Source organism: Tamandua tetradactyla, chromosome 1, assembly GCF_023851605.1.
Source record: "Tamandua tetradactyla isolate mTamTet1 chromosome 1, mTamTet1.pri, whole genome shotgun sequence".
Lineage (NCBI taxonomy): Eukaryota > Metazoa > Chordata > Mammalia > Pilosa > Myrmecophagidae > Tamandua > Tamandua tetradactyla.
In genome coordinates, this window is record NC_135327.1 from 9,281,990 (window position 1) to 9,309,285 (window position 27,296).

Below are 27,296 nucleotides of genomic sequence, written 5' to 3' on the forward strand. Positions count from 1 at the left end.
GAACCCTTGTGGAATCTGATATATTGTCCTAGTTGTTCTTTAGGATTGGCTGGAATGGTCCTGGTTGGGGTTTGGCAGGTTATGATCCGTAGCAGGTCTAATTGAAGCTTGCATAAGGGCAACCTCCAGAGTAGCCTCTTGACTCTATTTGAAGTCTCTCTGCCTCCGATACTTTATTAATTGCACTTCTTTCCCCCCATTTGGTCAGGATAGAATTGTTGATCCCACAATGCCAGGTCTGGATTTTAAGCTGGAAGCCTGCTAGAAAGGAAACTGTGGTCTCCAGACTTTTAGTCCCAGTGATATATGAGAGAGTTTAGAGGGGCGAGGATGATGCTAAATACCACGAGAATTTCCAGTGCAGTGTGCTTGGGGAGATAACCTCGTGCTGTTTTTCCATAGCAGAAATGGTTGACAGTGGGAACTCCGAGATTGGACTGATATGAGTTGGAATACAGTTCTACTGGTGGCTCACTGTCTGATGCGAGGCTGGCTTGGTAACCTCTCTGAGCATCAGATTCCTCATCTCTAAGATGAGGACAACAGCATGGATAGTCTCATAGGACTGTTGTTGAGGATTAAATGACATAATCCATGCAAAGTACCTGGCACAAAAATAGAAATTTTACAACTACCCTGCCTCATATCTAATCTAGAATTTTGATGGGGAGGTTCCAACAGTAAGAGGAGTTATGTGCCAAGTCAGATAACTCAAGGTACATGGTATGTTCGGATAATAACAATTAGTGTGATAATATGAAGATGATGATAGCAGCATAAACTAGCATTTATGGAGCATCTAATGTTTCCATGACATTCTGCTGGGTACTTTACAGTTATCATCTTCCTTTTCTTATAAAATTTCCACAACAGCATTAATAAAGCAGCTATTATCATCCCCATTTTAAATATGAGGAAACCAAGGCCCAGAGAGGTTAAGTTACTTATCCAGGATTGCAGAGTGAGTGGCAGAAGCAAATACTCGTATCTCTACCTTAACCAGTACAATACTGTGGGTATAGGGGGAATTGGTAATTATGGTCTGTGTATGGCAGAGATGATGGCAAGGTAGGAGAGGTGATGAGAAGGAAAACTGGGGCCAGAATTGAGGGGTCTTGTGTACTCGGGGTTTGGACTGCGACAGTGGGGCCCATCAGAGATTGAGCCAGGGAACGTGTGATCAAGTTTGCCTTTTATAGAACCCCTTGGTGGCCAGTGTGGAGGGCAGCTTGGTGCAGGGAGCCTGGGGTGAGAGGGCGAAGTCCCTGCCTGTGAACAGGAGAGAATTGATTGGGCTGGAGCAGGGGAATCAGGTGTGATGAGGGAGAGGAGGAAAAGGGGCTTGGGAGACGTTAGTGAGTTCATTTGGAGCTGGGGAAGGACTTGGACAGAGGCCTTGGAGTTGGGTTTGGAGTCAGGCCCTGATCCTTGGGAGTTCTGTGCATCTGGACAGGCTCCGTGGGGTTACACTTTCTGGTCTGTGTATTACGCACACAGTTGCCGGGGATGGTAGGGACTGGCTGTGATGAGCACGCAAAGCTCCTGCCTTGTGCCTGGAGCACTGAGTGCTGAGCTATTGCAAGTAACGATGGCGCTGAAGGCCATCCCGCACTGTCAAGCTCTGTGAGCAGGAGCGCTAAACCCCTGGACCCGAAGCACCGGGAGTGTCTTTAAAAGCAGAGCCCTCTGTGGGGAGCAGGCCATAGAAACAGCACGTGGTTTTAGGGGATACTGGATTTTAGAACCACTGGGTGTTTCAGAGGCCGGGACAGGGATTAAGCCTGAGGCCAGAATCCCCAGGAAAGTGAGGGGTGGAGACGGTGGTGACCAAGGCTGCATTTCATCTGGTACACTCATTCCACCCTCTCCTGCTTTGACTCCAGGGGCTTAGTTCCCTGGAACATTCCTTCTTTCTGGGCTCATCACTGAGTCCCTGCAGTCTTGCTCCTCTTTGTACTTCACCTCCCCTCTCCTCCTCTGTCCACTTCTCCTTACCATCCCCTTTGCATCACTTCCAGGTTCTTTCTGTTTCAGAATTCCCTTGTGCCTGCACCCAGTCAGGCAGCTAGAGCTCAATACAGAGGCATATACTTTTGTATCTAACTCCCATCTCCTGCAATAAAATATAAGCTCCACCAGAGCAGGAATCAATTTTGCTGTACGGTACCAGCTCGTAAAGCAGGCTCTGGCATCCAGTTGGCTGTCAGTTAATATTGAATTAGTCAGGGGAAGCTTGAAATATTAAGCTACTTCAAAACCGGTTTAAACAAACAAATAAACAAAAAACCCCTGGTGGCCAAAACGCATGCTTATGCTTTAGGGTGCTGTGCCCAGGGGTGTCGGGAGCCCTGGATTCTGGGTCTCCTGTGCCACTAATTGCCGTGTGACCTGGTGCCAGTTGCTTAGCCTCTCTGAGCCCCAGTGGCCTTACCCATACAACTCAAAGCTCTGATTAGGTACAGCTGGTCTTCTTTACAACGCTAACAGCATGAAGTCCTAGGAGCAGCTCTGTGCCTGCTGTGTAGCTTGTTCCCTTACTGTAAACAGGGCCTCTTGAAATCGACTTCCTGTTACAGGGACAAGGAGAGTCTTGAGTGCACTTGGAGTGAGGCAAGATTGGGTTATGGGCGGCCTGGAGCAGATGGGGCCCAGCAGACCAGAGAGACACCCCCAGCCTCGATCCAATCTTTGGTAAATGAATCTCATTTTTCTTTTCTGGGCAATTGTAACAATTAGAAGAGAAACCGCATATAATACCCATGCTAAATGAAGTAATTATCTGAATTTGACCATTTCAAGGAAAATGCCAGCTTTGCAAACCTAATTTTTAGACTTTATCCTAAAAGTCTGAACTTTCAGACTTTGCAATGTGATAAGCAATAAGAGAAAGGTTCTTTCTTGAATTGAAAAACCACCTTCCCACCTTGGCAATGAAATTTTACTATAACCTCTTTCCTTGACTCTCTGCTGGGTTGACCTTCAGAAATGCTACCTGTGCACATCCCTGTATAAAGTTCACGGACACGGGAGGCAGAGGGACCTGCATGGATGACCTTGAGCAAGCTGTTTAGCTTCTCTATGGTTCAGGGTTTTTTTTTTAACCTATGAAATGGAGGTTAAGCATTTGGAGATGGGGACACTAAAGACATAGCGTGTGAGAACGAACAAAATGCTAGACACCTGGGGGTGGGCAGGGTCCTCTCCAGCAGCCCCACGCACCTCCTTCCTGCCCCATCTCTACCTGGGACTCACCTTGGGGACCGTGGAAGCGGGTCTCCCCGAGAGGAAAACTGAGCCTCATCAGGCCTGAACACTTGTGTGTGTTTGTGTTCGTGGGTGACACAACATGGTGCTGTGGACTAGGTGGACTGAGGCACTGAGCACCCCCGATTAGCTTTCTTTAATGCCCAGAGGTCCCTTAGACTCAAGAGCGGCTCCGGAGGACCCTTGTGCAGCCTTCGTGCTGAGGCTCAGCCGCAGGTCCTGGAGTGGCCAGCCCAGCCCTGGCCCGGGGCAGGCAAGTCCCGCACAAAAAGGGTCTCTCCTCTTGCCAATGGCAGAAGTGAAGAGAAGAGGGCCGGACCGTCCCTGGGGCCTGACTCTGCAGGGAAGGCCCGAGAGCAGGAGATGATCCCCTGCAGACGGGAATAGCCAGGCCCTGAAGCTGGGGGCACTTTCTGAACATGCTTCTGCTCCGGCCACCCCGGACTGTGCAGTGGCTCCCTAGGCCACCTGCCCGTCCTCCGACAGAGCTGGAGATGTGGGGCTGGGTCCCATCATCTCATCCTGACTCCAGAGCTGCCACACCAGACCAAAGCCATGGCCTGTGCCTGAAATTTGAGATTTTACATGGGCTTTTGCTTCACTCGGATCCTTTCATGCCAAACCAGCTCTTTGCCTTTCTCTCTTCCCAAGGCCCTTATGTTTTAATTAGAGGGTAGGAGCTAAGGTTAGAGGGTAGAATTTAAATCTTCTTCCTACACCTATAGAATTGGAGATAAGTGTCTCCCTAACACTGACATGTCTATTTTAATCTTACATAGGAAAATGAATTGAACAAATCTGAAGCTTTTAGGGCTGAGTCCTGTTGATCAGTTACAAAATTACTGTTTAATTCATGAGCTTTTGTGACCTAAACTCTGCACATCATTGTGGCTTTTGCTTCTGTTTTGAAGAGGATGAAAACATCTGCAAGAGAGGTTCCCTAAAGAAAGGATCGACTCTCCTTCCCCACTCTCACTTCTAGAAAATCACAAACAGAAACATACCTGACCGACCCCTCAGTGGGGTCAGGAACCACTGGCCCAAGTCTCTCCTGGAATTCAGCATCCAGGGGTATAGACTTAAGGAAGTGGTTATCCTTTGTGGCCCCACTACCATAGGCACTTTTGTTTTAAAAATTTTAAGATCATGCCTACTTGTCTTTTACTACTAGTAAAATATGCCAGCTGAAAGTGCCACACACTTTGTAGGAGTTCAAGCACTGCCATGTAGGAAAGCACAAGGCTTTCTGTCACACATATCCAGATTTGAATCCCTGCTCTGCTCTTTTCCAACCTGTGATCATGCATGACTGAGGACCTCTCTGAACCTCAGTCTCTTCTTCTTTGGGATGGGAATAGGAAGACATGTCTGCCTCATACCATTTGTTGTAAGAAGCAGTTGACAATAGTGGAAGTGAATGGAGGTGGCTATGCTTTGAGAGCTCAGTGTGTCTTGATAGGTTAGTTCACTTTTTTTGTGACCTTGAAGAGCAATTGGGCCCAAACTTCTTCTTGTAAAGGAATGTAGTGTTCTCAGCTAAAAAGACCACCCCCTGCTTACCCACCCAACCCTTGTGAGGGTGGATTAGAACTGTTGTGGCTGTAAACCCAGCCAATATGGGCTGTAATAGAGTAAATTATCACTTGTTTTGCAGTCTTGACGAGAAAAATAAATGCAATTACACACATGAATGTTGAAAAATGAAGCAAAGCAATGCGGATCGGCACATTTGAGGTGCTTTTCCAAATGAAAAGCTGTGTACAATGAATGCTAATGTGCTCCCTCCCTCCTGCTCCCCGGCATATGGTGGGATGAGATCTTTCTGAATTAAGGGAGCAGCTGTGCCAAGTGCACTGGCCATGGGAGAGGCGTCCCTACCCGGCCCCCACGGTGGGGCACACGAGCAGGCAGAACCCCAGTTTGTCTCTTGTCTGAGGAGCCTGGAAGGCTCAGTTTCCTGAGCAGGTATGTCAGTGATCTTGGTGATGCCTCTCTGCTTGTGGGACCTGGCCTCTCTTCTGCAGTTTGCTGAGCACCTACTTGTGTGCCAGGCTTGATGCTGGAACGAGGAGAGACGAATCTGCTCTATCCTACCCTGCCTTCCCACTTCTCAACAAGGCCTTGCGCTCTCCAATATGGTGGCCACTGCCACACTGGCCTACTGACCACTTGAAACAAGGCCAGTCCAAATTGAGATGGGCTGTAGATGTAAAATGCAGCGCTGCTTACAAACATGTATGAAAAGAGGAGTGTTAAATTCCTTATTACTTCTTTTATATTGCTCAAATGTTGCACAAATAGTATTTTGGATATAATGGGTTAAAGAAAATGAAGTACAATAAATTTGATGTGCTTCTTTTTACCCTTTTTAATATGGATATTAGCAAATTTAGAATCTTCTCTGTGTCTTGCACTGCATTTCGGTTGCACAGTGCTGGTCTGGGCCCTGCCTGCCTGTTTGTTCACATCCTTTCTTACCTACCCCCTTGCTTGTAGTGTTCCTTGTGCCAGTTCTTCAGCCTTTCCAGGCTCTTTTCTGCCTCAGGGCTTTTGCTCTGGCTGTTCTTTCTGCCCAGAAGGTTCCCCCCATACCTTTCTCAGATTAAATGTCACCTTCTATGAGAAACATGCTCTCATCATCCTTTCTGACCATGTTGCTGTTATTAATCTCCATCCAAACACTTTCTTTCCAAGCACTATCTTAATCTTTAATTGCTTTACTTATTTGATTGCATGTCTGTTCTCCCCAAAGCATATGTGCAATAGGCACATACTCGAAAATTATTTTTCTCAATTGAGTGAATGAATGAATGAATGAATGATTAAATGTCACGTCAGTGTCACAAAGGAGAAAAATGTTATGGTCATTTTAAGATGTTGAAAAGGCATTTGAAACTACTCAATAGCGATTCCTAATTTATCAGTAAATTAGAGTCTGGGTGAGAAGCATATGTTATAGGAAAAGTTTCAATGAGAATGGGGAGGATTGAATGGAATAGAGGTAGGAAATGGATCAATGGAATCAACAAGGAATGGTGAAGCAGCCATTACCACCCTGAAGTCTGCAGTGCAGTGGTAGGGAATGGTGTTGAGGGACGTAGGGGAACACAGCCACTGTCAAAACTCACCTCCCACCCTTTCTGGTCTCTGCCAGCACCTGCCATTGGCCAAACTCAACCCGAGGCAGAGGGCAGCATGCTGGGTTGTGCTAAGCATGGAGGCTAGCTACCCTGAGCCCAGAGCAGGGCAGACAGGGTGGAGAGGGGCTCAGGATTGGTGGGTGGAGAGTGGCATAGAGAAGGGCTGTCACATGCAAAGGCCTAGAAGACAATTTCCACAATGGATGGGACATGTCTTTTCCCAACCAGCAGCCCGTTTCCTAAGAACACAAGGGCACTCGTGATCACTAAAATTATTTAGCATGCACACAGGGGCTTTTAGTAACAGAATTAGGAGTGTAACTATGGGAACAGATAAAATTATTATTTGCAGAGATATGATTATCTAAGAAAAACCCAAGAGAAATAAGTGAAAAACTATTAGAACTCAATAAAACTGTCCAGTAAGTTGGACTAGTTGGGGAATAAACACACAAAAATCAACAATTTCCTATATACTAGAACAAAACAAAACAGAACAAATACACACACACACACACACACATGCAAAAAATAAAAAAACCAGAAAAGATAATCCAAAAGGATCCGTTCTACAAAAGCAACAAAAAATATAAAAGGCTGAGGAATTAACTCCAGAGGCAATAGAAGGGCGTTTAAAAGGAAGCTATTAAGGCAGAATTGAGAAAATAAATAAATGGACATATCTTGTTTCTGGATGGAAGGACTTGATATTTTGAAGGTTGTCAATTTAATTTAAAATAAATAATGCAGATTTACAATAAATATTTGTAAGCAATGTAATACAATGATTTTCAAGTTTATCTAGAAAAATAAATGGGCATGGATAACCAGCCAAATGTTGAAAGAGAGTAGTGGGGAAGACTTCCACTTTCAAGTTTTTGAAATATATTCTGAACCTAAAATAGTTCAAATAGTGTATACTGATCAGATACGACACAGATCAATAGCACAAAATACACCCACCAAAGAGGTGTGTGTGTGTGTGCTGTAGATAATAAACTTAATGTTTCAAACTAGTGAGACAGGACCAGATGAAATTGTAATGATAAGTCACCAGGGGAGGGTGAGGGCAAAGTTGAAATAGGTCCTTACTTTGTACAGTATACCAAAATATACTCCAGATACATGAAGAGTTTAAATGTAAAAATTTGAAATCATCTGAGATGTGTAATGCACATGTAAACATTTAAATAATCTTTGAGTTGGGAAGCTTTCTGATGATACCATTAAAGATAGAAGCCATAAAATATTTATATATCTGTCAATAAGATGCAAAGGTCCACAGCAAATTGGAATATGATATAGACAATACATGTACAAAACAAATGGTTGATTTCATGCATATGGAAAGAGCTCTTACCAATCAATACGATAAAGACAAATGATCCATTAGACAACTATTAGTGAGATTTCTGAGAATCAGGTGGTTGTACACTGATGGCGTGTGTAAAAGTTGGTGCAATATTTAAGGACACAGTAATGTCTGTCAAAGTTAAGAAATGTGCATATTATTTGCTCAGAAATTTTATTTTTTAAACTGAAATTGGAGATGGGCATAAAGTGAAGAATTCTGGGTGTGTAACCTATGACATGGTACATGGCCTTCTGTAGCATCCTCTTCTTCATCAGTAGCATGAGAAGACAGATAAACTTGCTCCACGTGGTGACTGTGAAGGTCACTGGGATGACTGACATAGAAGAGGCTTGGAGCTATGGGACCCTAGGAGAGGGGTGTGTATTCTTGATTAATTTGGGGCTGTCATGTCCTACTGCCCTCCTCCCCTCTCCACTCAGATACTATCTACTGGGGCATCTTCCCTTGCATTTCAGCTTAAGGAAGATTAAAGGAGAGAAAGAGCTCTGAATTGCTGCTCGGGTTAAACAGGGCTACTCCGAGGATGGATGCTCAGCTTGGCTCAACAACATTTAGTTAGCACCAACCACATACAGGACAGGGCCTGTTCCAGGCACTGGGTTTACCATGGAGAGTAGACCCAGCCTGCTGTAAAGGAGCATCAGGTTCTAATGGAAACTGGGATCAGCTCTATGGAAGAGGAGAGCATTCCTTCATTAACTGAACTAACATGTATTGACCACTTGGGGATACATCAGAGATACAATTGTAAACAACACAGCTCCCTGCCTTCATGAAGGGCACAGTCTGATGAGAGAGACAGATGACTAAAAACTACCATAACAGAAAAAAACACAGAAGAGGCAGGTCCCACCTCTCTGGGGTTGGGAAGGGAGCAGGATCCCCAGACACCTGAGCTGAGTCTTGAGTGGGTTTAACAGTGGCTTGTGGGCCATGAGATTCTGCAGGGTCAGAGCACTTGTAAGCCCATTGGAGAATAAGTCTGATGCTGGGAGGCTCAGGAGCCCGCCTCTGAGGTATAGACAGTGGTGGGGAAAGAGAGCTGACATGTCCAGAGGCAGGCCAGCTCAGGCGATTCACAGGCAGGGAGATTGTATTAATAGGATTCCACAAAGACCACTTAGCAGTCACTGAGCTTGGGGGAAAAATAGTTTTGAGCTGAGGGTGGAGAAATAGCTAGAATCTGGCAACTCTGCGAAAGTATGGAGAGAAAAGCTGGCAGGCAACAGACAGAACAAGATGATGCTTGCAAAAAAGGTTAAAAGAATAGATGAAGAAAAAGTACACTGAGAGATATGGATGGAAATGGAAGCACATTAATATAACTTGGGGACATACATTAAGATAATTCCATTTCTAAGAGGGAACAGAGCTGGGCTTATTCATTATAGTACTTCACGCTATCAGGTCAGTGGAAGGTCCGAATTTGTCTGGAAATATAGGATGTGTGGCTATCAAGCACCATGGGCATAAATGGGATTTCTGGTCTTAATCCCTCCTATTTAGAGATGGGGAAACTGAGGCCCATGGACATGGAATGACTTATCCAAAGTCACATAGCATAGGAAGTACAAGAACTAACTTTTGATCCCAAGTGGGTTTTCTGACTGTTAGTCCAGTGATCATTCTGTTGTACCACAGCTGTGGCTTCCATCTTTCATCCTCTCTCCCTATCTCTTTCCATCCTTCTCTCCTTCCCTCCCTCTTCTTTTCTTTATGTATGTATGGGAGAGAGTTGGGTTTTAAGTTGTACTTGATAGATGACTTTGTTTGCACTGTTCTGACATTGGTGGGACTAGATGAAGTCCTCAAGTGTGTGAATTTTCCATGGACTTTGTCAACACTCGTTCAAGGACTCCAGACCTGGTGTTGATGAAGGGACAGCACCATCCTAAAAACGCAGACCTGGGAAGCCATCCAGAAGCTGATGCAGTGCCAGTCTTGAAAGAACTGTCACGATGGCTCACCTTTGAATTGCTTGTTTCATAAAGTTCATATCCTCTCTGTTTTCCCTGGGATTACAGAGCAGTTGTTTATTTACGTTTCCTGGAGCACCTCTTCTTCCAGAGTGCGTTCCTTTAACAAGGTGAGCCAGGCTTACCTTGGGGTTCATCATATTTCTTTCAATCTTATGTTATTGTTGTTCTAGTTTGCTAGCTGCCGGAATGCAGTATACCAGAAATGGAAGGCTTTTAAAAAGGGAAATTTAATAAGTTGCTAGTTTACAGTTCTAAGGTTGAGAAAATGTCCCAATTAAAACAAGCCTATAGAAATATCCAATTTAAGGCATCCAGGGAAAGATACTTTGGTTCAAGAAAGCCGATGAAGTTCAGGGTCTGTCTCTCAAGTGAGAAGGCACATGGTGAACACAGTGTCATCTGCTAGCTTTCTCTCCTGGCTTCCTGTTTCATGAAGCTCCCTGGGCGGCATTTTCTTCTTCATCTTCAAAGGTTGCTGGCTGGTGGAGTATTTGCTTCATGGTGCTGCAGCATTCTTTGCTCTCTCTGGATCTCCTAAATGTTTCCTCTTTTATAGGAGTCCATTTAACTAATCAAGACCCACCTGAGTGGGTGGAGACACGTCTCCACCTAATCCAGTTTAACAATTACTCTTGACTGAGTCACATCTCCAGGGAGATGTTCTAATTACAGTTTCAAACATATAGTGCTGAATAGGGATTAGAGGAAATGGCCACCTTTACAAAATGGGATTAGGATTAAAACATGGCTTTTCTAGGGTACATAATAGTCTTTCAGAGCAGCACAGTTGTTTTTAATGGACTTGATTATTATATAATTGAGGAAGGTTACATGATGGTGTTATTTGCCCAGATTGTTAATGTGGGTTTTCTTTTACTACTTTCCCAGTTTTATTTGGATACAGTTTGGACCCTCTTCTTATGGGTCAAGAAATTGGTGGTGACTTTTGAAAAGCAGCTGGGAGCCTCTTCTCTAGTCTCTGTCTCTAAATTTACTCAAAGTCTTACTCTGGGTTCAGCTTTGCCAAGTTGACCATGGATCTCATTCCTTGGGGGTTTGCCTAAAGCTTCCTTTTTCAAATTGAGTCAACCAGTTTTGGGAAAGTTCCTTCTGCTTCATGGGTTTTGCTTTCTGGTTTGGTAGGCCTGTCCTTGTATGAAATAACTGGACTCTGCCTTACAGACACTTCTGGGGGGTGCAGGATGGGGGGCTTTGCTGGGCAGGGGTGATGTTAATCCCTAGTGGGGAAAATGAGTTTGGGGTGGGGGTGGTTTGGCAACACTTTCCAATTTTTTCCCTTCAAACTGGGCACAAAAATTGAGCTTTTTCCATTTATTCTACATATTTTCCCTTCCATGCAGCACTGTTCCTTTGGGAAGCAGGGGGTGGTCATGGATTCTTCTCCTTCATTTTGGTCCAGTTGACATGAAGTTGGGATGCTTTTGCGTTTCAGCATTAACAGCATATTCTTTAACAGTATATTCTTTGTTCTTTTATCTTCCTTTTATTCATTTCAGTCAACTCTGCAGATGGAGGTTCTGTGAAATGGCACTCAAGCCACCATATTTCCTGGAAGACCTGGCACTCTTTCCACTATACCATGCTGTGCAATTATAAATACACCTTTGCACAGCCAGTATGATATAGTCTTATTGGAAAAGGTTTTCAATGACCATATTCACTGAATTGGCCTATTTATATGTCACGTACGTTATAGGGTATGTGTTTCTGCGAGAGAAAAACAACAACAACCAAAAGACCCAGTTGCAGGCTGCCAAAAGATACTGTAAGCTCCCCCGCCCCCCGCTTACCACCCAGGGTTTTTTTGTACAGTTGCCACAAAAGGTCTTAATGTTGGGAGTTTTTTTAGCTGGGCAGTGGAATTGGGTTTTCAGAAGATAATTTCATTGTTTTCATTTCAAGAACTTAATTTTATTGAAGGTGCTGCTGCTGTTGTTGGTGCTGGTATAAATGACCTAATTTAATTTAATTTGCTTCCTTGCAAAGAAGGCAAGCCCTTGCCCAGGTGCTGCTCTGGGTAGACAGGGTGCAAGCAGGCTTGGAGATAAACTGTGAACTTGATGAGACCTCTCCAAGGCTTATGATAATGAAGCATGCAAAAGATTTTGGAAACTTTTTCCCAGCCTTTGCTTTAACTATTCTGCTGCTTCCTAAGCAGCAAGGCATTCTCCCGAGTCCCTCTCTGAGGGGATGTGAGGAAGAGGAGGGGTGAAGTAACTATGAGATCATTTATTCCGGCTAGCCTGTTTCACTGCTTCACAGTGCCGTGCCTGTGATGGGAGCAAGGTGCATGCTGAGTGGTAGTGTCCGTTCTGTCACTCTGTGCTTAGGGAAGCACCATGGTTTGGATTCTGAGGAGGAGCAGGTGTGGTGAGGTAGGCTGTCCTGAATTAAACTCTAGCTTTACCTGTTACTAGTTTGTTCCTTTGTGGAGTCTTAATCTCGTTCAGCCTCAGCTTCCTTAAATCTTATATGAAGAGGGTAAGTACCTCAAGGATAAGGTGTGTCTCATTCCGGTGTATGTCTTCAGTATCTAGTAAGGTGCCTGCTAGATTATGGGTATTTGTTGAATGAATGAATGAAAGGAAAGATGGGTAATATGGAAGGGAAGATGGAACGTCACCAGTATATCTCCAGACACAGAGTCTCTCCAGATAAACACTCTTAGGGTGTAGGAAGATTCAAACTCATGGACTGACCAAGGAATTAGAAGTAGTGAAGGGGCAGAAGGCCTCACCAGGTTACTCCCTGTGGTCTGATTGGTGTGTTGGGAGGGATTTATTGTCACTTATCTCGATATATACTTGATTGAAAATAGTGTGGCTAGACTCATCCTGTTTTTCTTTCTAGCTCTACGCAGATTTTTCTCAGCCACATGTTCAGCTATTCAGATCTGCCCCAGCTTAGCTGTGTTTTAGGAGCCTGCCTCTCAAGGTGGTGGGGGTCAGAATCACCCTGCTGGCCCAATTCTGGATGCACACATTCTGGGGAAAGCCTGAGCTGCAATCTTCCTTCCCACTAACCAGTGTTATTCAAGGCCTTTTATGGGGCTTCTGCCTCAGTTTCCTTGATTCAGACTATGGTTCCTGGATGGGATGAAAAGACTCAAAGCCACACCACGTGATCTAGGAGAAAATGTGGCCGTTGAACTCAACTTGAATTGTCAGCCAAAGGATGCCTGAGCTTTAGCCTGCTTTGTTCAAAGCTCCTGCTAGTTTCCCTACCATCCAGGACCTTGTTCTTACTATTTCTACCTCTTGCTAGAAATCTCTGCTGCCCAGCTCCACCACCAACTTTGCCTCCTTAAGTATCCTGGAAGCCTGGATGGAACCTGCATTTATGATAGTCTTTTGGTCATTCAGATGGGACGTGTGTCCACTTCCCTGGGGAGGTCCAGCCTTCCCAATGGGCTTCCCCAGCTCCAGATACTACATCACAGTCTCTTCTCATCCTCAGCCACTCACTATCAAGCTGTTAGTACACATCCTGCCAATTGTGACAGGTGAGTGAGAGGCTCTGTGGAGCCGCCAGTTGTGACGGGTGAATGAAAGGTCCTGTGGAGCTGAGGAGGCAGGTAGGTAGATAGGCAGGTGGGCAGGTGGGCAGCCCACAGTGGGGACAGAATCCCCAACTGAAGGACACTACCTCCAGGATGAGCAAATGGATCACATTCCTCAGACTGCTAAAACAGTGCTGAGAATCTGAAAATGGAAGGACATGGACCTCTCAGAGAGGGGGATTGATATTCTGAAAGATGTATGCAAGAGTATCAAAAAGAAAAAAAAAACATCACTAGCAAGAGGTTTCAGGAGCCAGAAATTGCTTATTTATATGAGTGATTTTTGAGTTGTAATGTATAGAACAAAGAAAATCCTTATCATAACAGATCAGAATATTTTTTAAGTTAGAGATGAAGACGATAAAAGGAAAACAGGACATACATGACAAGTTTTAAACATGGAGGCATATGAGTAAAAGAAGACTTGAATACTTGGGAAGAAATCCCATGGCTTTGAAAGGAAATATTTACACATGCAAATATGTCAGCTTTCTTTCAAATTGATTGCACATTTATGCTATTTTAAGCAAAATCCTTAAGAAATTGCTTTTTAGAACTTGACAAAAATTATTCTAAGGTTCATATAGGAAGTTTAGGCAGTTAAGAATAGCAAAAACAAAGCAGTTCTTCAAAGGAAAAGGGAGATTTACACGGTAAAAAGTGTAAAGAATTATACAAATAATTTAACATTACAAGCAACTTGATTTACTGTTTGGTGACATGAGATATAATTGGAATGGAACAGAAAACCAACTAATAAAAGGATTTGCATATATGTAAATATTTATTATGTGAAATGGTAGATTTCCAGATCGGTGGGGGAAAGAACAGAGTATTCAATTAATGCTGCTAGGAAAACTGGCTATTTGAGGAGAAAGTTAAATCATTATCCCATCCCATATAGGAGAATAAATAACACGTTAAATGCAGACAAGGAAATGCAATGTATGTGACTTTTATGTGAGGTTAGAGTAAGAACATTTCAAAGCACAAAATCAGAGGGGGAAATTACCATGACTGGTCAATTTTATTTGTGAAAATGAATGGTAAAAATGCCATAAACAAAAAAGGTTACTGTATTTCTCTGTTGCCCTGTTCAGCAAACTCCCCTGGGAGTTCTCGTACTTCCTGTCTCCAGTTTCTCTCCTCTCCGCCTCTCCTGAAGGTACTCCATGTAGATCTCTCCACCACCCTATCAAAGCCGTTGTGGTCAAGGCCGCCGGTGCCCTGCCTGGTGCTAACGCCTGGTTCTCTTCTTGCTTGACCTCTTAGCAGCTTTCAGTGCAGTTCACTCTCTCCTCCTTGAAACTCGCTCCTTGTTTGGCTTCAAATCACCATGCTGTTAGAGTTCCTCTGACCGCATTGGTCTTTCTTGCTGCCCTTTGCTTTTTCCTGGTCCTCTTAAAGCTGGAGTGACCCCGAGATGCTCCCTCTTCTCTAGCTGTATGGATTTCTGCAGTGATCTTATCTAGGCTCTTGGCTTAAAGCCCATCTGTGGACCGATGGCTGCCAACTTTTTATCTGTAGCCAGGACCTCTCTCCAACTCCAGCTTTGTGTATCCCGCTGCCACCAGGGTATTTTCATTTGATTGTGTGGTTGGTTTCTTCAGTTTAGTATGTATACAACCAACTCATCATCTCCCCTCATGTGTGCTCAGTATTTATAAAGTGGGAATAATATCAATCTCATTATCAAATACTATAAATACAAATAGATACCACTTTCTTCTGTCCCAGGAGTCTGCAAACTATGGCCTAAGGGTCAAATCTGGTTCACTGCCTGTTTTCCTAAATAAAGTTTGTTGGAACACAGCCATTCATTTACATGTTGTCTGTGTATGTTCTTTTATGGGGCAATTGCTGAGTTGAAAATTGTGACAGAGATAGTATAGGTTACAAAGCGGAAGACTTTTATTGTCCAGTTTTTTGCAAATGCTTGCTGGCCCTTCCTATATCATGTTGACAACCAGAACTTGGACTGAGGCAATGGCAGATGAATGGAAAACATCTCTAGTTGGGTTGACCATTCCCAATTGGGACACTTTTGAGAGTGAAAGGGATGTCCTGGGCAGGCTGGAAAGCAGAATAGGTATAGATATAGGTATAAATATATATAACAGGGTGAAGGGGATGGAGTGCAAGCATAGTTCAGTGGTAGAATGCTCACCTGCCATGCGGGAGACCTGGGTTCAATTCTCGACCCATGCACTTCCCAAACAAACAAGCAACCAACCAACCCAACAAAAACCCAACCAAATGAAAATTCAGTAAATGGTACTGCAATAAGGGGACATTCACATGGAAAAAGAATGAAACGTGACCCCTGCCATACAGCATATAAAACAAAAAAAATCTAAAAAAAAAATACATATAACATATCGTGAGAATTAGATTGGAGAGGGAGAAATGCAAGACATGGTGATTAGAGTAAAGTCAGATTAGAGTTAATAAAGTTAAGTAAGAGTAATAGAAATTAGATATTAGTAAAACCACAAAGTCTTCTAACAGCAAAAAGGAGCTTTATGACTCTTAATGCATGTTTAGATTCTTCTGGTAGAAAATAATAAATCAAGCAGTTATTCTCAATTCCACACCGCTATTTATTATGCAACATAATGGCAGAGACATAAACTCAAGTACTTCTTGAGCTTTGCAGGGGACAGAATAGAAGATGTTAGACAAGAACAAAATGTTAAACTCTAATGAGAGGATCAGAAGAACATCAGAAGACGTGTAAGTTGGATGTTTGAAATCATGGGAATTGGCCGACAGAAAGGAACAGCTGTAATTAAGTGCAGGTCTAAGGAAGTAGCAGGAAAACAGTACTTTGCAAGTTTGACTTTGGGATGAGCTGGCTACCTGGGGCTCTAATGAGAGCCAGAGAATGAAAGGCACTTGTGGGAATGAGCCCTGGGTAATCAGCTTGTTCTTTCTCATCTGTGAGCTTCTCATATGTGAACTTTCCACATGATGAGAGGAAAGGGAATTGGAAGGTAGTTCAGGATTGGCTGCTCTGGGATAACATCTGATCCCAAAGTGATTTCTGCATGGTTGGTGGAGGGGAGGGATACTTGGAAGTATGCTCCTGGAGAACAAATTTGCAGAGAAGCCCATAGATGTCTAAGCAACCTCCCTGCTACTTGGAGAATAGGGACCAGGCCTTAGGCTAGGTTAGACCCATACCTGACCTCATGAAAGGCCATGTGGGTATGACACCTTTGGGGGTGAAGCTATAGGGCAGTGGGTATGAAGCATTTCAACAAAAGGGACCTTGGCTACTTAGTATCAAGGAATGGAAGATAAATTCCCAGCACTGTTAAAGGCATTCATCCCCCCTAATGGAAACCCAAACTCTCCATCCTTGCAGATCCTGCCCTTGGCAAATGAGAACATGCTGTAATGTTAGGAAATGCCTTTTCAGGTTGAGCCTCTCTTCCTTAGTTATTCTGATAAGGATCTTAGACAGTTGGAGTTGGGAAGCCTTTTTGGCATCACTTAGTCCAGCTATTTTCAGCTTGGGGACTTAGGCATCTGGGAAGGAGTGTTGGTAGTTCAATAGCACGATACTACCTGACTGTAGTTCTGGAAGCAATTTTAGCATTTCAGATGCTTGTAGAATAATTTGCCTAAGCTACACAAGTTCCAGAGAAACCTCAAACTCTTTTAATTAAGATTATAATGGAAACAACTCAGGGAACAATGATCTCATGCACTCAGACGCCTGAAGAGGTGACTGGACACACAGTATACCCAAGTCTGGACCAGCTGGACTGGCTGTGAGTGCCCTCAGAACCATGAGTCCCCCAAGCCATGGTGGCTGGCGCCCCTCCCCCACAAGCTGGTTCCCAGAGGGGAAAGGAAAGGGACTTTACCAGCAGCAGGGGCTGAGCACAACCAAGCTCCAATTGTGGAATTAATCAACAAATTCTGACTACTGAAAATAGGCCCCCAACTCAGCTGAACCTTGAATAAAAGTGGAGGTTGCTGGTTTTTACCCCTGTGCAGAGGGGGCAGGGCTGACAGAATAAGAAAAAAGGGAAAAAAAACCAGACATTTTTTGGATCAGACAGTACATAATACTTGAAAGGGTCTGGGCCCTGAAGGCAAGGAGGGGCCACATAGGACCTGGAGATACACAGAGCAACATACCAATTTCAGCTCTTGTAGCTGCAAAGCTTCTTGGGGTCCAATTGTCCCAGGCATAGGCAGAATTAAGCTTGTTTGACTGTTTGTCTGGAGCCTATGCCTTCGCCAGGAGAGGGGTGGGGCCCAGCTCAGGTTGAATCGCTCCCTCAAGGAATTCAGACCCCAGGGTCTGGAAAACTGAAGCAATTAATGCCAACCTACAACCTCTCCTCCATTTCAACCATGCCCCCAGAAGGGAAATTCTGCTGAAGTTAAAGGTACTGCATTACCTTATGCTGGTGGGACCCGCAGGCAGGAAAGTGCCACATACTGAGCAGGATAGGAAGGACACAGAGTCCAGAGGCTTCATAGGAAAGCCTTTCAACCTGCTGGGTCTCACCCTAAGGGAAAACTGATGCAGGTGACTCTTTCCTCCTGACAGGAGGCCAGTTTGGTCTGGGTTCTATAATACCTAAGTAGACCCTCCTAAGGTGGGGTGGGGAAGGCGGGGGGTGCAGGGGAGGGAAGGCACCATATACCCAGGGCAAGAAATAAGAAAACAAGAACTGAAAAATTCTGATCTTTTAAACAAAACCTAAGTTAAAGGTCTAGAATAAGCTGAACTGAATGTCAATGAACAGATAAACATCAAAGTCATCCAGCAAGAAAATCCTAGGTAAAAAAGTGAAAACAATCTCCAGAATAAACTAATTAAGGTAATTAAATACTTAGACGCCAGCAAAAAATAATGAATCATATTAGGAAAATTGAAGATATGGCCAAGTCAAAGGGACAAACCAACAATTCAAATGAGATACAGGAGTTGAAACAATTAATTCAGGATGTTCGAACAGATGTGGAAAACCTCATCAAAAATCAAATCAATGAATTGAGGGAGGATATAAAGAAGGCAAGGGAAGAACAAAAAGAAGAAATCAAAAGTCTGAAAAAACAAATCACAGAACTCATGGGAATGAAAGGCAGAGTAGAAGCGATGAAAAAAAAAAACAATGGAAACCTACAATGTTAGACTTCAAGAGGCAGAAGATAAGATTAGTGAACTCGAGGATGGGACATCTGAAATCCAACAAGCAAAAGAAAATATAGGGAAAAGAATGGAAAAATATGAGCAGGGACTTAGGGAACTGAATGGCAACATGAAGTGCAAGAACATACATGTTGTGGGTGTCCCCAAAGGAGATTAGAAGGGAAAAGGAGGAGAAAAACGAATGGAGGAAATTATCACTGAAAATTTCCCAAATCTTATGAAAGATATAAAATTACAGATCCAAGAAGTGCAGCATTCTCCAAACAGAATAGATCCAAATAGAGGTGTACTCTAAGACACTTATTAATCAGAATGTCACATGTCAAAGAAAAAGAGAGAATCTTGAAAGCAACAAGAGAAAAGCAATCCATTACATACAAAGGAAGCCCAATCAAACTATGCATAGATTTCTCAGCAGAAACCATGGAGGTGAGAAGACAGTGGGATGATATATTTAAGTTAATAAAAGAGAAAAACTGCCAGCCAAAAATTCTATATCCAGTAAAATTGTCCTTAAAAAATGAGGTGGCAATTAAAACATTTTCTGACAAAAAAATCACTGAGAGAATTTGTGACCAAGAGACCAGCTCTGCAAGAAATACTAAAGGGCGCACTAGAGACAGAGAGGAAAATACAGCAGAAAGAGGTGTGGAGAAGAGTGTAGAAATGAAAACTATCAGTAAAGGTAAAAAGAAAAATTATATATGACATAAAATCAAAATGGTGGAAGAAATTACTACCAATACAGTGATAACACTAAATGTTAATGGATTGAACTCCCCAATCAAAAGACATAGACTGGCAGTATGGATTGAAAAACAGCACCCATCTATAGGCTGTCTACAGGAAACAGATCTTAGACCCAAGGATAAACATAGGTTGAAAGTGAAAGGTTGGGAAAAGATATTCCATGCAAACAGCAATCAGAAAAGAGCAGGAATAGCTATGCTAATATACAACAAATTGGACTTCAAATGTAAAGCAATCAAAAGAAACAAAGAGGGACACTATGTATTAATAAAAGGAACAATTCAACAAGAAGACATAACAGTCATAAATAATTTTGCACTGAGCCAGAATGCTCCAAAATAATATGAGCCGAACACTGAAAACATTGAAAAGAGAAATAGACACATCTATTTATAGTCTATTATATATAATAGTCTATATTATATATATATAATATTATATAATATAGTCTATTTATAATAGTTGGAGACTTCAATTCCCCACTCTCACCAATGGACAGAGCATCTAGACAGAGGATCAATAAAGAAATTTGAATAATGCAATAAATGAGCTAGACTTAACAGACATTTATAGAACATTACACCTCACAACAGCAGCATACACCTTTTTCTCAAGTACTCATGGATCATTCTCAAGGATAGACCATATGCTGGGTCACAAAGCAAGTCTCAATAAATTTAAAAAGATTGAAATCATACAAAACACTTTCTCAGATCATAAAGGAATGCAGTTGGAAATCAATAATAGAGGGCCAGAAAATTCACAAATATATGGAGGCTCAACAACACACTCTTAAACAACCGGTGGCCAATGGGAAATTTATTGCCCTAAATGCCTATATCAAAAAACAAGAAAGAGCAAAAATTGAGGCATTAATTGTTCACTTGGAAGAACTAGAGAAAGAACAGCAAACTAACTCCAAAGCAAGCAGAAGGAAAGAAATAACAAAGATTAGAGCAGAAATAAATGAAATTGAGAACATGCCAACAATCGAGAAAATCAACAGAAACAAAAGGACAATACTGTATGGTCTTACTGATATGAACTAACATTAATGAATGAACTTGGAGAATTTCAGTTAAGACAGGATGGTGCTGTCATAAAGATAGGTATACTGACCAATGGAATCAAATAGAGTGTTCAGATAGAGACCCTCTCATCTATGGGCAATTGATCTTTGAAAAGGCAGTGAAGCCAACTCACCTGGCACAGAATAGTCTCTTCAATAAATGGTGCTTATAAAACTGGATATCCACATGCAAAAGAATGAAAGAGGATCCATATCTCACACCCTATACAAAAGTTAACTCAAAATGGATCAAATACCTAAACCTTAGATCTAAGACCATAAAACTTTTAGAGGAAAATGTAGGGAAATATCTTATAAATCTTATAATAGGAGGCGGTTTCCTAGACCTAACACCCAAAACACGAGCATTGAAGAAATAAATAAATAAATGGGAACTCCTCAAAATTAAACACTTTTGTGCATCAAAGAACTTTGTCAAGAAAGTAAAAAGACAGCCTACACAATTGGAGACAGTATTTGGAAATGATATATCAGATAAAGGTCTAGTATCCAGAATATATAAAGAGATTGTTCAACTGAACAACAAAAAGACAGACAATCCAATTACAAAATGGGCAAATGGTAGGAACAGACACTTCTCAGAAGAGGAAATACAAATGGCCAAAAGGCACATGAAAAGATGCTCAACTTCCCTTGCTATTAGGGAAATGCAAATCAAAACCACAATGAGATATCATCTCACACCCATCAGAATGGCCATTTTCAGTAAAACAGAAAATGACAAGTGCTAAAGAGGCTGTGGAGGAAGAGGCATGCTTAATCACTATTGGTGGGAATGTCAAATGGTACAACCACTGTGGAAGGCAGTTTTGTGATTCCTCAGGAAGTTAAATATAGAATTGCCATATGACCCAGCAATACCATTGCTGCATACCTACTCAGAGTACATGAGGGCAAGGACACAAACGGACATTTGCACACCACTGTTTATAGCACCATTATTTACAATTGCCAAGAGATGAAAACAGCCAAAATGTCCATCAACAGACAAGTGGTTAAACAAGCTGTGGTATATACATACGATGGAATATTATGCAACTGTAAGACAGAATAAAGTCATGAAGTATGTAACAACATGGATGGACCTTAAGAACATTACACTGAGTGAGATTAGCCAGAAACGAAAGGACAGATACTGTATGGTCTCACTGATATGAACTAAAATTAATGAATGAACTTGGAGAATTTCAGTTAAGAATAGAGGTATTCAGGAGAGAGAAATAGGATAGATATTGGGTAATTGGAGCTGAAAAGATACAGATTGTGCAGCAGGACTGATTGTAAAAATTCAGAAATGTATAGCACAATACTACCTGACTGTAGCACAATAATGTTAAAACACTGAATGAAGCTGTGAGAATGATAGAGGGAGGAGGGCTGGGGGCACAAATGAAACCAGAAGGAAAGATGGAGGATAAAGACTGAGATGGTATAATCTAGGAATGCCCAGAGTGTATAATGATAGTGACTAAGTGTACAAATTAAAAAATGCCTTTGCATGAGGAAGAACAAAGAAATGTCAATAGTGCAGGGTGTTGAAAATAGATGGTAATTCATATTTTAAAACTTAAACTTATGTGTGAGACTAAAGCAAAAAATGTTTATTTGGTACAAAATTTATATTTCGACTAGTGCATTTCCTAATATAACTTATGTGGACAACTTAATTGAACACTATAAGTACATGGAACCTTGAGTAGGGCATTAAATTTTGTAGGTTTGTCCAGAGTGATGCCCCCATAAATCCCAGAGTGCTTTGAACAGTGAATAAAAAAGTATTTGCAAAGTCCCCTTTGGGCAATGGCAAGAAAGGGGAAAAATTCAGCTTCCCCAAATGGGGAATTCTTGATATTCTCACAAGCAGTGGGGACAGCCAAAACAATCCTCAGTCTGGGGATTTGTTCATCTGAAACTTAACCCCACAAGGTATAGGCTAAGCCTACTTAAAATTAGTCCTAAGAGTCACCCCCAGAAAATGTACTCTCTCTCTCAGCCAACACGACAAGCAAAATCACTTCCCTTCCCCTGTCTACGTGAGACATGACTTCCAGGGGTGTGAACTCTCCTGGCAACATGGGACAGAAATCCTAGAATGAGCTGGGACTCAGAATCAAGCGATTGAGAAAACCTTCTCTACTAAAAGGGGGAAGAGCAAAATGAGACAAAATAAAATGTCAGTGTCTGAGAGATTCCAAACAGAGTCGAGAGGTTATTCTTATGCATTATATAGATATCACCTTTTTAGTTGAGGTGTAATGGAGAGACTGGAGGGAAGTACCTGAAAATGTAGAGCTGTGCTCCAGTAGCCCTGTTTCTTGAAGATGAGTGTATAATGATATAGCTTTCACCATGTGACTGTGTGATTGTGAAAATCTTGTGTCTGATGCTCCTTTTATCTACCTGATTGACAGACGAGTAAAACATATGGATTAAAACAAATAAATAATAGGGGGAACAAATGTTAAAATAAATTTAGTAAATTGAAATGCTAGTGATCAATGAAAGGGAGGAATAAGGGGTATGCTATGCATGATTTTTTTCAGTTTTCCTTTTATTTCTTTTTCTGAATTGATGCAAGTATTCTAAGAAATGATCATGATGATGAATGTACAACCATGTGATGATATTGTGAGTTGATTATATAAAAAGAATGGAATCATCATGTGGTAAGAATGTTTATGTTTGTATGTGGATATGTTTCATAAATAAAAAAAAAAGAAATGGAACAAGTTGGCACAGCTATTTCGGGGGAAACTGAAGCAAGCTGTGTGCATGGTCCTTAGTCCAGTCTTCTCTTCATTTCCCAAGTTGCAGGGAGCAGAACTAGCAGGATTCGTCATCTGAGTATTAGATTTTAAGAAGAGATAATGGGAAACATTAACACAGGCCCCTGGACACCTGGAGCAGCTTGTGGGGTGACGAGCTAACACTGACTGAGGACCTACACTGTGCAAGTGCTACTCTAGGAGCTACATACATATCATCTCATATAATCCTGACAGTGTGCGTTAGGAACTATTCCCCAAAGATTCAGATGTGGCAAACGGAATTCAGGGAATCTAAGTGACTTGGCCAATGTCCTAGAATAAGTAAATACGGGAGGGTCTTGCTGCTGTCCACCCCTTCGGTCTCCTCCATGCTGTGCATGGAGCGCATGAGTCTGGACACTCACAGTCATCAGGGTGAGGACCATGTTACATCCTGACGTCCTGCTCACTGGTGGGTCAGGACACACAGCTGGTTAGCAGCAGTTGTACCAGAGGTTGGAAAAACTGTGCTAAGTAAAGAACTTGCTTCAAGATCAGAACCGAAATACATTAATATGGGTGATTTAGCTAAGGAAGCCTGATCACTGGATATGAAGCCTGGCAAGATGGCTTCTCCCAAGAGCATGCTGAAAGATGCACAGATGATGGCACGAATCCTGAAGGATATGGGGATTACAGAATATGATGAGCCAGATGTTGGAGTTTGCCTTCCAATATGTGACTACAATTCTAGATGATTCAGAGCATTTATTCAAGTCATGCTAAGAAAGCTTCTATTGAAGCAGATGCTGTGCAGTTGGCAATCCAGTGTTGGGCTAACCCAAGAGATTTTTAATTTGATATTGCAAGGCAAAGAAATCAAACCCTTTTGCCATTGATCAAACCATATTCAGGTACTAGCTTGTCACGTGATAGATACTGCTTAACTGCTACAAACTATAAACTCAAGTCTTTACAAAAAAAGGTGTCTACTTTTGCAGGAAGAATTATTAAGTTCCCTGGTTAAGAATGGGTTCAGTTACTAGCAGACCTAGAATTCCTATACCAGGCACACCAACTCCACAAACTATGTTTGTTTCAGCTAAATTCAGGGCTCAAATGTTCTGCACAGGGTAAAGGTTTGTAGTTCAGAGGCCCACTTCATAGTCCCCAGCTGTAATATTTCCATTCCTGCAACACCAGGAGTTCAGAATGTTCTGACTAATCCCTTCATTAATTGGGTCCAAAAGCATCGCTATGACCACAGTCATGGTGTCCCACTAAATACCACCAATGAATCATCAAAGGCATTGAAAAGGAAACAGGAAGATGATGATGATGGATGATGATGTCATGAGAATTTGTAATCTAACCTTGATGCATGTGCTGGTTTTGAATCCATGGTACTTGAATTAAGCATGCAGGTTGGATCTTTTCAAGTTCTGTTTTAGAAAACTAAATTAGTATTTAATAAGTAAATATGAGTAAATATGGTTACCATCCTTTTTGACTGAGATGTTGGATTTTCTTTAAGAAGATTAGTAGTGATTTTTTTGCTTATAAGTGTAAAAAATAAAGTTGTCATCCATTTAAAGAATAAAAATAAAAAAAAATTAAATAATGGAGCTGAGGTTCAGGTCAGTGGTTTCATGGTGCCAGGTTGAAGTATGCCCACTACACCCACCTACCTTACCGAATGTGCCTCTGCTGGTCCTGGCTGACCCTGTGAGAAAAGGGTTCCAGGATGGTCAGCTTGTGAAAGAAACTATTGATGGTAGCTGAAAATGCATCTGAACAGCATCCATGCTCCCCAGAAGCAGCACATTGCAGGCTCTCTGTAAATATTGGATTACTTCATTTGATTTCTTGGATTGTCACTCCAAGGGGCTATGCCATGGAAGAGAGAGTTCCATTGTTCTTTGAAGCTTGGAAGTCAGTCTAGAGCAAGTTGAGAAGACTTAGAGGGAGGCAGGTTGCAATGTAAGAGAAGATAGGACTTCCTGTTAATTAGGGAAATGGACATCTTTAACTCAACAACTTCCAGTGACCCAGTAAAAGGCAAGAGTCAGCTTGACTGTAGGAAGGACCTTTGTTTTCTAATCTGAGGCTGGAAACATGCATTGTTTCCTGCCCCAGAGCTGCTGTCTCCAAACCCTGGACATCCTCAAGGTGAACTTGGTAGGTCCAGAGAAGACTGAGCCTTCTGGAGTGCGGAGTCCCCATCAGCGTCAGTTCACTCCCCAGTAGCAGCTACAGGCCTGTGAGTGACAGTGGTTAGGGGGTGCCTCAGGCCAACTTATCCTATTTATGACAAGACATCTGCCTCTAAATTCCTGTGTAACCTTTTTAAAATTATTACTTTTTATTTTTAAATATTTTTATTGAGATATCTTTATGCATCATATAGTTCATCCAAAGTATACAATCAGTAGCTCCCAATATCATCACATAATTGTGTGTGCATCACCATTATCATTTTAAGAACATTTGCATCACTCCAGCAAAAGAAAAAGACAAAAGAAGAAACTCATACATCCCAGACCACTTACACCTCCCTCTCATTGACCACTAGTTTATCAATCTACCCAATTTTTTTTTTAACCCGTTATCACCCCCTATTATTTATTTATTTATTGTCCTTTTTTTCCTCCTCTGTCTATACTCTGGATAAAGGGAACATCAGTCACAAGGTTTTCAGAATCACACATTCCCCTCGTAAAAACTGTATAGTTATGTAATCATCTTCAAGAATCAAGACTACTGGAACACAGATCAACAATTTCATGTCCTTCCTTCCAGCCACTCCAATACACCATAAACTAAGAAGGGATATCTATGTAAGGCAGGATAATAACCTCCAGGATAATCTCTCAACTCTGTTTGAAACCTCTCAGCCACTGAAACTTTCTTTTGTCCCATTTTTCTCTTCCCTCTTTTAGTCAAGAAGGCTTTCTCAATCCCGTGATACTGGGTCCTGTCTCATCCCCAGGAGTCATGTCCTACATTGCCAGGGAGATTTACACCTCTGGGAGTCAACCACACGGTTCAGGGGAGGACAGTGAGTTCACCTGCCAAGTTAGCTTAGAGAGAGAGGCCACATCTGAGCAACAAAAGAAGTTCTTTGGGGGTGACTCTTAGGCATAAGTATAAGTAGGCTTAGCTTCTCCTTTGCAGGAATAGGTTTCATAAGGGTAAGCCCTAAGATCAAGGGCTCAGCCTATTGAATTGGTTGTCCACACTACTTGTGAGAATATCAGGAATTCCCCAGATGGGGAATTTGAGTATTTCCTACTTTCTCCCCAGTTCCCGAAGGGGACTTTGCAAATACTTTTTTTTTTTTTTTTTTTTTTTTTAAAGAGGGAGGAAGGGAAGGAAAGACAGAGAGAAGGAAGGAAGGAAGGAAGAAAGGGAAACATCTTTAAACATTTTCTTGTTTTATTGTATTTTGTTTGTTTGTTTGTTTTTTACATGGGCTGGGGCCGGGAATCGAACCGAGGTCCTCCGGCATGGCAGGCAAGCAAGCACTTTGCCCGCTGAGCCACCGCGGCCCGCCCTGCAAATACTTTTTTATTCGCTGCCCAGATTACTCTCGGATATATTGGGGCATAGCATTAACTTTTACAAACCAACAAGATCTCACACCCTATTCAAGATTCCATGTAATTATGGTGTTCAAGTAAATTGACCATACAAGTTAAATTAGATAATATGCTACCAAAAATACAGTTTTTGTAGAAAATAATCATCTCTTCCTTTGGTTTCACACAGAAGTTGAGTTTTAAAATATAGAACATATCATCCTTTATTCTGTATTCTGGTTTACCTTAGTCCTATCCAGATCAGCTTCATTCATATCTCTCCTTGAAGTCTGATCACATTTTCAACTTTTTAGACAGTTGCTGTATTGGGTAATGCTGACTTTCATAGCTTCAGAGCTCTAGCTCTGAGTTTCAGGTATTATACAAATACCTGAAATTCCAGAGAATGACCAGGTTCTACACAAATAGCTGAGCATCTCAGAATTTAGAAAATACGGTTACAACTCCAGAACAGATGTGGCTGCTGTAAGAGCTTACAATCTAGGAACCTTTACAATAGTCCCCAACCCGATAACCCATGCTCTCAACTTCAGTTCTCCAAGTTTGCATATTATAGTTAGTCCATATGAGTGAGGCATGACAATATTTGTCTTTTTACT

The 27,296-nt window shown here is 42.1% G+C and overlaps 1 protein-coding gene and 1 pseudogene across 10 annotated transcripts in view; both read left to right on the top strand.

Annotated features, from left to right (window-relative positions):
* PTPRT (protein tyrosine phosphatase receptor type T) overlaps positions 1 to 27,296 on the top strand; it is a 1,205,819-nt gene that overhangs the window by 410,267 nt on the left and 768,256 nt on the right. The gene's annotated exons all lie outside the window — the stretch shown is intronic.
* Positions 23,666 to 24,510, top strand: LOC143683470 (transcription initiation factor TFIID subunit 9-like; annotated as a pseudogene).